This window comes from Megalops cyprinoides, chromosome 11 (assembly GCF_013368585.1).
Source record: "Megalops cyprinoides isolate fMegCyp1 chromosome 11, fMegCyp1.pri, whole genome shotgun sequence".
NCBI lineage: Eukaryota > Metazoa > Chordata > Actinopteri > Elopiformes > Megalopidae > Megalops > Megalops cyprinoides.
In genome coordinates this window covers 24,637,561-24,650,209 of record NC_050593.1, presented here as the reverse complement: position 1 = coordinate 24,650,209, position 12,649 = coordinate 24,637,561, and the positions used below count along the sequence as shown (strand labels likewise).

The following is a 12,649-nucleotide window of genomic DNA, read 5'->3' as shown; positions in this document are numbered from 1 at the left end:
AGCACTCTCCCATCCCTTACATCACGTGGGCCGGCATCACTGAGTTGGCGCTTGGTTCGGGGTGCTGCAGTTATCTGAACACAGACTGAGAGGCTCAGACTGTGTGTCTCAAGCTCACTATCAGATAAATGAGTAGGAGAATTACACTGTCAGTCTGCGTGATATTTCACCCAGCTCTCACAGACGCAGGCATTTCATAAGCCACTGTTCAGGCCCTCACTGTCTCGTCTGATGGCGCAGTTTAGACCACAAGTTCTGACGGACTCCAAATAAGGAGCTTCAGCTTCTGTCGTTATCTACTGTCAGTTTTTCATAAGTATAACAACTCAAGAGTGGGGGTATTTACATAAGAATGACAATATGTCACAACGTATACCTCTTCCTCTTCAGCACGTAATATTGAGTCGCTGAACTAATTAGCAGGAGAAACGCAAATCACCTAACATTTCAGGTACCATTACATATTGTTATGTGGGCCATCTAGTATAAGGAAGGACATTTAGGACATCCATCCATTTTTACTGTCAGTTTCATCTACTAAGTGCTGGTGCTTTGAGTGTAAGCTGAGCTCTACGGCCTGGGTTTGAACCAGCCGTGTCATCTGTAGACGGTGAATGGAACCTACTGTGGTGGAATAAATTGGCTCTGTTCTGCAGGGGATGGGAATGGGGAGGTCAGCTATGGTTTCCTCATTTCACCTTTCTCAGGCACACTTTGGTTCCGCAGGCACCCGCGAGTCTCTTGGATGACGTCAGTAGAGAAGAGCCAATCCCACAGTCAGTACCCACTTCCCTCTAATGTGCTGTGTGACTTGTATGAAAAAAACATCTGTTGGCTGCTTGCAAGTGTAAAGGAGGTTTGCATCAATCTTGCTTCAGCACTTCTGTGTGACTGCAGACGTTTTTATGATGACAAGGGTGTAATGCACAATTGGATATAACACACAGGGTTGCATAAGAGGGGGGAAAGCATTTTAAAAAACAGAAATTCCCTTCTGCCAGATATAAATCAACAGTTTTAGAACAACCCATTGAAAAGAGCCTGGATGGAACTAATGGTTCTGACAGAAAATGCATGTCCCCTCTCGAGCTGGATATTTTAGCAGGGAGGCTGTGCTTTGAATTCAGAGTGCTTTTATTCAGCCTGGTGTACTTTAAATGTCCTCTTTCAAATGCAGTCAGGAGGCTTGTGGAGGCTTGTGTTGGGTGCGTCTCTCTCTGCTCCGCTCTCATGTCTACAGAGCAATGGATGGGACTCAGCCACTGCATGCGGAGTGCTGAGGTTTGCACTAAGGCATCTGATCCCGCAAGTGGCTGCTGTTTTACAAACAATGTCATTGTGGTGGTACAGACTCACACTTATTTTTGCTGCCATATGCAGTTCCACTAGGTTTAAAATGAACATCAAGACAGAAATTGAGAATTTATTACAACTATATTGTTTGTATCTCAAAGTCTACTTTCTACCCTCTTTCAAGTTTTATTGTATGTATGTCATAGAAATAACATATCTGTAGTACTCCATAACTTATCATGAAGAAGGCTAAGCATTTTGTCTTTCTTTCAATGTATAGAGCACAAATATTCCAAATGGAAAAAGAGTACTCTGAATGGTTGTAGTACTTTGAATTAGCAGAGATTTTTCTTGGCAGGGATTTTTTTAAATGAATCAGCCTTCATTATAAATGAACTAATCCTCAGGCCAGCATCACTGATAAATATTTTCTTTAAATGAGTCATTAGTACTGTACGTCTGTGCAATACTGTATATTTCGTACTTCTTCAGGAGTAAATATAGATTAAAAAACCCCAACAACAGAAGGGAAGAGGCGCCGCTGCTGATCTCTCAGTTCTGCACAAGTTGGGGGAAAATGGAATTGAAAATCGTGCACAGGTATAAACGTGTGCACGCAGGGACACGCATACCTGAACTGTGCAGCACCCACTTTTCTTTGGTCTGTAAATATACTACCTCTTAACCCATATTTTCACTCATCAGTACGCTCTCCTGCATCAGTGTATTGACCTTTTCAGTTTCATGCACATCTGTGCTCAAGTGCATGGCTTTGCCTCAGATCTCATTCGGTGCAACATGAAAACAGTGAAGCGTGTGACCCGCTTCCAGGCTGTAACGACAGCCTTTGAGCATGCAGTTCCTGACCACAGCAGCACCGAGCTCGCTGTTTGCACTCAGGCAACATGTAGTTTCTCATCAAAGCCTTACCAGAAGAGAGAACGGTCTGACAGTGAGAGAGAGAGAAGAAGCGGTACGGTGTTATTAACCATGCAGCGCGGGTTTGTTCAAACCGCGGAGCAATGCGGTGTGGGGGGCTGCCACTCTTACATATGTGTGCTGTCGAAAGGCCGTGACCTTTCTTTATTTGGCACGCCTCGGTGCGCGACCAAATGTTTTTATTATGTCCGGGGAGCGATGAAAGACCAGCCTCCTGCATTTCGGTTTTACTGGATGGAAGTAGTCATGGCAGCCCTCGTGCAGAATCAGATTGACCTGCGGCAGGCAACTTACAGCCCCCCCCATATTGATATTTGCGTGGTTTATTTTTCTGATTTACAGCAGTGCAGGTTTCTATGTGACACCCCCCCCCCTTCACATGTTTGACAGTGTCAGTAATGTCAGCATGTCAGCATTTGATGGTCTTAGCCAATCAAAGTGCTGTAAGCAGTGCCTGCTGGAGATACACTATCCTACCAAAAGTCAGGGGACACGGGTAGTTATGAGAAAAACATGTTTTTATTGTCTAATGTCTTAAAGTTTATCGTCTTTAAGAAATTAGTGGTATCTAGGCTCACCTTTGGCCGTCGTGAGTGCTTCAGTGTGTTGTGGAAGACTGTCTACTAATTTCTGGTGGAAAGCAGGTGGTATTGTGCTCCAGTCCTCCTTTAATGCATTAGTAAGCTCCATTACTGAATGGAGCCACATTGGCCTGGTCCTAATTTTGTGTTCCAGGTCATCCCAAAGATGTGTAGTGGGTTGAGGTAGGGGCTGTCTGCTTGCCACGGCAATAACCTAAAGTTGCGCTCCTCAGACCGCTTCTCTCAATTCCACTATGTTATGCAAGGGCAGGGTTTTTTGGTGTTTTTTTTGGTGTTTTGGTGTCATCTTTCTTCTAGTAAAATGCAACTTCCTTTCCGGCTGTGAAAGTTGAATACTCGTTATGAGAACGGCATCTTCCAGTTCGATGACCCAAGGCACAGAATTGTCATGCACCCTATGTGCGTTTTTATGGGCTCGATTATGGCTTTCACACCCCTTTGGTGCTTAATACAGCATTGTGCACCTGCCCTTTGAAATGTGTGGCTTCTGTTACAGATGGCTTTAAAGTAGGGTGTTTGATAGCCAGAATATGCTTGTATGCTAAATATGTTGTTTTATTCTGGTAGGTGCGAAAAAGTTTCATTTAAATTTAGGAGAAGTGGAAGTGAATGGGTCTAACATTGCAATAAATGCTGAAGAGCACTGGCTTGTACAGAGCAAACGTCGAGCAGCTCAGATGTCTGATAAACCTCAGTAACCGAAAGGAAATGAGAAAAAGATATGTATAAAACTCCCTGCTGTAACAGCCTTGTCTCAGCACCGAATGTCAGCAACACAAGTTATCCTGTCTCATTGACTACAATAGGAAAGCATGCATGCACAAACAACTCTGCAAATACCCTCATTTGCTTTGTGTGGGGCCAGTGCAGGCTGGAAACAGGGCCCCGTGCAGGCTGGCTACTATAGGTACTTGGGGGTGGCGTGGGACCCCCTGTGTGGTCCGGGACCTGCAGTGGAAGCCTGGTCTGATTGCTGATAGCCCACACCAGACCAAAACTAAAAAAAATCCAGAATTTCAGGTGAATTACACCATAGTGCAGCGTTTCCCAAACCTCTCCCGGGGGACCACTTGTCCTGCATGTTTTAGATCTCTCCCTGCTCCAACACAGCTGATTCAAATGATCAACTCGTTACGAACTCCTGAAGCTGCTTAATAACAAACTGATCATTTAAATCAGCTGTGTTGGAGCAGGGAGAGATTTAAAACAAGCGGGACAAGTGGTCCTCCAGGAGAGGTTTGGGAAACGGTGCCATAGTGCGTGCTTGATATAATGTGTGTATACATGTGTGATATAAAGGACACCAGAGAGCATCACCTTTATCAGATGTCTACTGCAGTGGTTAACATGTCCTTCACTGGTGCGATGTTGCTTCCTGCCTCTTGAGGTATAGGTGTTGTGCTTTCTGCCTTTGCTGCATGTCAGACTGGGTTTTTTTGCCCATCTCTCAGACGGCACATGACAGTGTTGTCCTTGTTGAATATTTAACAGCTTGCTTCCATGCGCTGTTTCTCCGCCATGCATGAAAGTCAAAGTCATCATGACACTTTGTTTGTATCCCGAGGTGTGTAACTGAAGGAACCTGTACTATCCCTCCTTTCATGGAAGCCCCTCAAATTCACAGGGTCCCTGGACTCTAGGTTTGTCCCACTACACCCCTTAGTTTGGCCTACAGGAGGGGTATCTCTGTTCTTACATTTGGCTTCTACACCTGTTTTAGCTGTTACTATCCATTCAGGATACAGAGTAGAAAAAAACGCACATAAATACTCCTGAGAAATACAGCATCCAATAGCAGTCTCCTGGATTCATGAATTTAGAGCAATAGGTGTCTTGACAGCCGCAGATCAAGTGTGATTAATTAAAAGTGGCCCTTCAAATCTTAAAGTTAGACACCCTTACCTCAAGTATATTTTGAAGTATCAACACATATACAGTACCAGTCAAAAGTTTGGACACACCTGGTTAAGATAATGGGAAACATGCTTTCAAAGACATTTTCATTTAAAGATTTATACTTAAATACTTGAATTTTGTTTCTTAGGCAAATATAAATGATCAAGTTGAAGAATCTAAAATATGAAGAAAGTTTTTGTTGAACACTTTTTTGGTCACCGCATAACTCCATTTGTGTTATTTCATAGCTTTGATGTCTTTACTGTTAAGCTAAACTGTGGAAAATGGTAAAATAAAAACAAAGTAGGAGTGTCCAAACTTTTCATTGGTACTGTAGATGCAGTGTTGCATGGTGAATTGTCACAGTTTCTAGCCATGGCATGCTGTCATGCTGACAATGACTGCACACTCACGCCAGTTGCTCAGCAGGTTAGCCAAGGTTTTCTCACCCCCTGTGTGGTGCTCGGATGATGTCAGCGGAGTAGCGTCTATCCTCCACTTCGCTGCGGTGCGCTAGTGTGAAAAATAGCCATTGCGGCTTTATACAAGCGCATTGGAGGATTGCATTTGTGTTGCTTCGGTACTCTTGCAAGTAGTTGTTGCCGTGACAAGACTGTGCAAACATACTGGAATCTGAAGCGGTATAGAAATAGGTCTACAATTAAAAAAAGCTTTCTGTAAAACAGGAAGGGCCCCTCACACCAAATGATTTCCTGTAAAGGTCGTCTTCTCAGCTGTGTACTGCATTAGTGCAAAGGCTCAGCTTAACTGGTATTTGGGTCCAGTCTCGTACTTTAAAGCACTGACTCATTAGGATGCTCTGCTCACGTAGTGGAGTGAATTGATCATGCTGCATGCATGGGGACACAGTAACAGTACGGTTCTGTGTACCTTTCAACAGGCCTGACAGCCAGCATGGTACCTGTAGGCTCCAGGAAAGAACCAGTCTTGCTTTTTGCATTGTTTCCAAAACCTTGCTGTACATTTTAGCACTTACAAGGTAGAAACAAAGATTGTTTGGATCACCATTTTATCCTGATAGTGTTCAGTGTACACGTTTGTAGAGTACAGTGAGTGGGGGTAGAATAGTTATTCATATTCCATACACGTTTATGCAGATGTAGAAGTATCAGTAAGCAGTGGTATTAATAGCTCTATATCTTGTAAATATGGAAATAGAAATGGTACTGAAACACTGCAGTGAGATACCGCTTTTGAAAACAACCAAATAAAGGATGTCCGCTTTTCAACGAAATGGCATTACGTCTGTGCAATGACAGTGTGATTCTCGATTCAGTTTTCATGTTATCCCTTTTTAGGGTTTCCTCCTCTGAGTTACAGGACGCCGGGAGATACAGCCAAACTTCAGATATCTTGTGAGAACACTCAGACTGTGGGATCCCCAGTGCTGTGCCCCTGATTTAAAGATGGTGTTGAGTCAAGTGTATTTTTGCCTCGTGGAAATAGAGCCTTTTAGGCAGCACTTCTTATCCGATGAGATGGAATTAAACTTGGAGTGCAACTTTTCTGAACTTTGCCTCACTATGCTGTGGGGAAAAAAAGTCAAAATGATCCAGAAAAATGGTGATTTTTTTTAGTCTTCACATAGCAGGAACTTAAAGCATGACAGGGATTTCTACATTTCTGTTGCTGGTGATAAGAGATGTCGGGATAGCCTGAGATGCAGTCAGTCTGCCACAAGGGCTACGCAGCTATGCGTGGGTGCTGAGAAAGAGACCGCCATGGGGTCGTAGCCATGGCAGGAGTCTGTAAACTCAGTGTGTGTTTCTACCGAGGTGACAACAGACTAGTGATTCATCAACAGCATGTGAGTGAGGGACACACATCGACTGTCACCTGTGAAAGAGGTGAAAAGAGACAGCATTCGGCATGCCTCATTGTAAACAATGAATGGCCGCTGTGACTGCCGAGGGAATGATTTGTTTGCAGATTTGATAAAGGGGGCAGCCACTCTGAGGTGCACCCAATAATCCCCAGGAGTATGAATGCTGTGCCTCCGGCAGACTTGCATATGGCGGTACGGAAGCCTCTGAGTTCATGTGTTTATTGGCCTGCTTATTATTCATGGGTTTATACACCTTGTTGCAGATTTCATGATTATTGTTGTGCAGTGCAAAGCTTTTGAGTTACGGGATGTATGCGGGACAGTCCTGTGTTGTTTGTGTATCATATTACAGTTTGCACAGCTGACTGGTGTTAGAGAGCGATAGAAAGGTAGGGGGAAACATTCATATTACATTTATATAATCCTATGGTAGAGTAATCATTGTTTAGCATCATTTTCAATTGCCAGTCTATATAGTATCAGCATGGTTCTGTTAGTAACGTGACTCTAAGGTTTACAGGCACTAGACTTGCATTTCCACAGTGTCGTGATGAAGGCTGCGGGGTCGGGCCTGGCTGGATTGAGGGGTGGTTCTCCTGCTAGAGCTCAGTCCCGAGGAGCTGGACTCGCTGGCCGAGGGCGGGGCCGTGCAGTGCAGCTCGCGGACGCGCCTCCGGAAGCCCTTATCCATCAGCAGGTAGCACAGGGGGTCCAGGCAGCTGCGCAGCACCGCCAGGCCCAGGAGGAGGTTCTTTGCCTCCAGCAGGGCCGACAGCTTCTCCCTGCCGACCAGGCCCATCAGCAGGGCCAGCATGGGCCTGAAGATGTGGAAGGGGAAGAAGCAGACGCCCAGGATGAGCTGAATGACCAGGATGTTCCTCAGAATGACCCGGAAGGCCTGCTGCCTGAGGCTGACGGAGGAGCCCCGCTGGGATCTGTAGATGTGCCTCATCAGGAGAGCATAGGACACCAGAGAGATGAGGTAATAGGCTGTGAAGAACAGGCCGGAGATGATGCTCAGCGCGTGGGACAGAGGAGACCCGCACTCGCTCTCCATGCTGAGGCAGGCGTTGGGCCTGTGGTCCTGATGCCTCATCGCTGACGTAACCGTGTACAGGGCTGCGAAGACACATGTGACGCCCAGCATTAAACACCACCAGCCGGCGCACAGCTGTTTGGCAAACCTCACCGATCGAAACCTCTTTAAAAGGCCCATGAAGGGCAGCACCTTCGAGCGGTACTCGTTGCTGCTCCTGTTCCGGATCAGAACGGCATAGCGACTGATAGCGGCCGAGCAGAGCAGCATGACCCCAGTGCTGATGAGGGTGTGGAACCCCGGTATGGCTACGCTGAAGAGCACGTGGCAGGCGGCAGACTCCGATGGAATGGAAGCCCCCGTGTAGAGGTAGGCAGCAATAAAGGGGATGAAGACACACACCAGGACGTTGGACACGATAAGGTTGGTCAGAAACACGTGGGTGGCCGTTTTCAGAGGCATCTTCTTCCCGAATATCCAGAGAGACAGGGAGTTCCCTGCGATGCCCACGGCGAACATCAGGACGTAGATGGCAGGCAGGACCGTCTTAGTGGCAGCAGACTGGACCAGAGTGGCGTTGGCCCAGGACAGGCGCTGACACACTGTCGCCATGTAGTTTCCCATGGACACCCGTATCTTTGAGCTGAAGAGCAAGAAGGCATGATTACTCTGATGGGCTGCAGCGTGCAATGCTTTTTCATTTGTGAATATTTATGAGTATTTTAAGCATATTTACATTTTTGAAAATTTTTGATGCATTTTCAATTTAGCAGACAGTTGTTTAAAAAAAGGTTTTCCTTTATTTTACAATACACTTTTACACAGATTTCAGACAATATTGTCTTGATTTGTAAATGTGAGCATTTAAAAGCCAAAATGTCAGCACAGTGCAGGGAATGCTTGTCTTGTTCACTTCTTTTTTCAGAGATACAGTTGGAGCTGTTTCCACTTGTGTGCTAGCAATTGTTGTAAGTGTTATGAAATGTGGACTGCTGAAGGCGCAGCAGACGCCACTGTAACAGGTTCTGATAGGACGGGATCAGGGTTCTGGACGGTGAGTCAGTATTAGTACTGTTCTTGTGTAATGTAATTCCCAATCACTGTAAAATAGGAAATGTACCACTGCAACATAGCAATGGATTGGTGAGATGAAATGGCAACGTTTAAAATCATATCAGCACTTCCCCTCTGTCAAACTGTCATGCAGTGCAAGTGTTTTGCCCATTTTGGAACAATGTCAGGAACAGTGTTCCAAACTAAATGGTATCCTATCTTCACACACACACACACACACACAAACATTGACTTGAAAGGCTGTTTATCTTATCGTGTCACACGGCAGTACTCTTTATCATTTCTGAATATGAGGGAAATGTCACGCTTTCCATTCGAAAACCAACAGTCCCAGTGATGCTGCACAAAATGTTGCAGTCTAGAGAGCGGTCTGCGTGTCTGTTTTCTCAGTTGGATATCTGTCTGTCTGGCAGAGGGACATTCACATTCATGAATTCAAACTGAGGAGAGCTTAGGTAGAAGACTACATATCTCCAGCGTAGAGCCAGGGAGAGATTACAAGCTTAGGCGTGGAAGATTGACACTGCTATATATCAGTTTCAGTATGTCCTCCTCAGGCGTTTTTCTCCCCTGTGTCATAACTAACTTCTGTCTGTTATTGAAGATGAGAGGGCTGTACTTATTTCATAGTTACACAGCCCACCTCATAACATTATTAGTCATAATATTTGAAAGATTAAGATGTAGACGCGCCATGCTTTGACACACTGAGGTAACACAGTCTTAAGTCCATACTGAGCTAATGCCGGGGGGGGGGTTAGGTTCCCAAAAGCTGTAAGAAACAGTGAAAGCTTAAAAATAAAATCCGAGCTAACATTTTATAATGTGCACACAAAAACAGGCCTCTAGCAGCTCTTGTAGCATAACAGAATCATCCCTTTCAGAGTCTGGCCTCTGACGTCAGTGTCTGGGCGGCATGTCTGTTTACAGGTGGGGGGGGAAGTCATCCCACGTCTGTGATATTCTGGCTCAGTGACGATTCAGGCATTTGCCCTTGAAGCTGATCATGGGCGTTGATATGCAGTCTCTGAAGAATCCTCTGTGAGAAATAATGGCAGGAGCTCTCACTGGTAAACGCTTCTTAAAACCATTATGCAGTAATATCCCTGCCGACAGTGCCACTTTCTCTGGTCATCTGACCTCAGAGGAAAGTATATTGTCCTCAGGAGAAAGGTATAAAAACTGTTTGGCTCTGACGATCTCCCCAGTTGCTCCATTCTCACATTTAATGGGACAGAACAATTGAGAAAATTATCTGACTTAAATGCCTAATTAGCCTCTGAATAGCAAATATAACATGTCAGAGTTGGCTGAAATTAGTATCATATGAACCGTTACATGCAAATAACAAATTACATACTTATTTTTTTATATTAATAATTTAAAATTCAGTGTGTTTTGTCTTTTAAATTACTAAAAAATTGCTAATGTAATTGCACTGTGTTACTCAGTATAGTTCATGTTTAATGGTTCATGTGGAATGTGTGTACATTTTATGTAGTTATATTTACATTTATTCATTTGGCAGACACATTTATCCAAAGCAACTTACAAGTGAGACAGAGTACAGCACAAGCAAAAAACCATAAGGAGTCAACAATATTAGAAGTACTGCATGACCAGGTTTCAGTGGTTGGCCAGACAAGGTACAAGCTAACTAGTAGAGATAACGAGCACATTAAACCATTAGATTACATTTTTTTAATAGGGAAACATGAGAAATTCCTTTAGTTGCAGTTAGTTGCACTTTGCTTGTAATTGGATCACCCTGTCACCGTAACTCTAAGCCAAAGCCCAATTGTACTCTGTAACCCGAATTTGCATCAGCAAAACTTAGATCCTTCACCTTCTTTCCCTTCCCTATTGTCTGCTTAGGTACCTTTTCTGATAAAGGTAACCTGTGTTTTGTGATGCGTATACTGTGCATTTTAACCCCGTGAGACACCACCATCAAAATACACCACCCTGAACAAAAAAAGTGTGTAACATTCAAATGGGCGGCAAATAGTCATGTTTCTAGGGCTTGATAGTGATGGCACAGACTATAGGAAAGTACTAATTAAGTATGTAGTTGTAATTGTATGAAACCATTAATTTCATGACATTGCTTCCTCTAACAGGCTTACTGTAGCTCAGTCAATAATTTAGTGCGGTTACCACTGTATAAGAAGCTATTACACAGAAAAGGTGTTTGTAGCACACCTTGATATATTATTGTTTATGGTCAATCCTTTTCTTATGAGAAAATCTAAAAATATACATTGTTCAAATTCCGGAAATATAAACAATTGGCTCTTACACTTACCTTGTAGGAGTGGAGAAGCTCTTCTGAGAAGCCCACACACACCAGAGCAGCTATTTAAAGGGTCACCGAGGAAGCTAAGCCTTCTTCTAAAATGCATTTGACCAGTACATACTGCAGTGTGAGAATGACATTACTCTCTAGATCTTACTCAGTACTGCCTGGATTTGGCCCTTCCACAGCAGATATGTGTTGAAAAGTTTGAGAACTTTTTACCAGAGCTGGACTTGAATATTCAACTATTCGCATATTCGTTCGTTGGGTAGGTATTCGGTTTTCAATTTTGGGATTCGGATATTCATTGTTTTTTTTTTGCTAAATGTATGCCATCAATAAAAGCAAAATGCAAAATGCATTTTGTCAGCACATTCTTGTACTATATTTGTACTTTTTAATTGCACTGTTAAAATGTGGAAATATATATCATCTCAGCTTGCACTCAAACGGAGGGTCTGATTGTTTCGACTGACCCCTAGCTAAGTTTGTCACCCTGGGAGGATGCTAGCTGCAGCAATGCCATGCTTCTCTCTGCTTCCGGAGGGGCGTGAGACCATTTTTAAATACAGCGGCTCCATAAGCAGTGACGGCGATGATTGTATAGAATGGGTTAAATGCAGGAGGACAAATTTTGTTTCAATGTATGCGAGTACTGAGAAATGGCAATAAAGAAATTATAACTAAATATAAATCTTATAAATCTCAAATCTTAAATTTGTTGGAGCTAGTATGCTGTTTCTGCGCTTCTGTTTCACAGCGCTTTGTCAGGCATTGTATTGGGTTCCGAGCCTATTATTATGAGCATTTATGTAGGTCTGTAATTTATCCATGATAAGAAAAAATGTCACAAGCTGTTATTATGTCACAAAAAGTGCATAGATAGGACCTTGTTCAGCCAAACCCTTCGGGATTACAAGCATGCATAAAACACACCAAAGCTTTTGGAAAATGTTTTTTATTAACAAAGAACAATACAAAAATACAATACAAATACAAACAATACAAATGAATGCCTTTAATTAAACTGAAAGACACGTGTTGCAGCGCTATGCCGTCCATCTCAGCTGAGAACAGAGAAATGTCTGGCTGAGTCCTTCCCAAGTCATGCTTCAAATATTCGCTGTTGATTACTACCAGAGCTCTGGAGCCCAAAAATGGTATTCGGGACAGCCCTACTTTTTACATGATAATTATCTCATCTGAAATGAAATGAAAACAGTAAATTGATTGAAGGATTTTGAATAATTTGCTTGCTTAAAGCTGTCAGCTTTGTGGTCCACCAAAACCTGGGTTCTGTTTTAATTATGGTGCAATGGATTTTTCAGATTTCAAAAAGAGTTCAGTTTCAGCATGCATGGTCTATATTCTAGATGAGTCAGATTTTCAGTCTGAAAATGTTTGATTGTTTGAACTGTTGCTACTCTACCACAGTTAGCAGTTGACTCTATTTGTTTCTGTGTGTGACACAGCACTTCCTGTTTAGTATACTCTCCTTGCTGTGTACTTTTTCTGTCTGAGTGACTGCACAGTTTCAGGAATATAGACTTTATTTGCACAAGTAGAAATGGAACAATGACTCAGTTAATGAGTTCAAGTGATTAAAAAAATCCCACAGTACACTCAGAATATCTCAGTTGACTGTTTTTATTTACCTTCACACACCT

At 43.4% G+C, this 12,649-nt stretch overlaps 1 protein-coding gene across 17 annotated transcripts in view; it reads left to right on the top strand.

The window, feature by feature from the left end:
• Nucleotides 1–12,649, top strand: part of LOC118785716 (peripheral plasma membrane protein CASK) — a 164,147-nt gene that overhangs the window by 98,873 nt on the left and 52,625 nt on the right. The window lies entirely within an intron of this gene.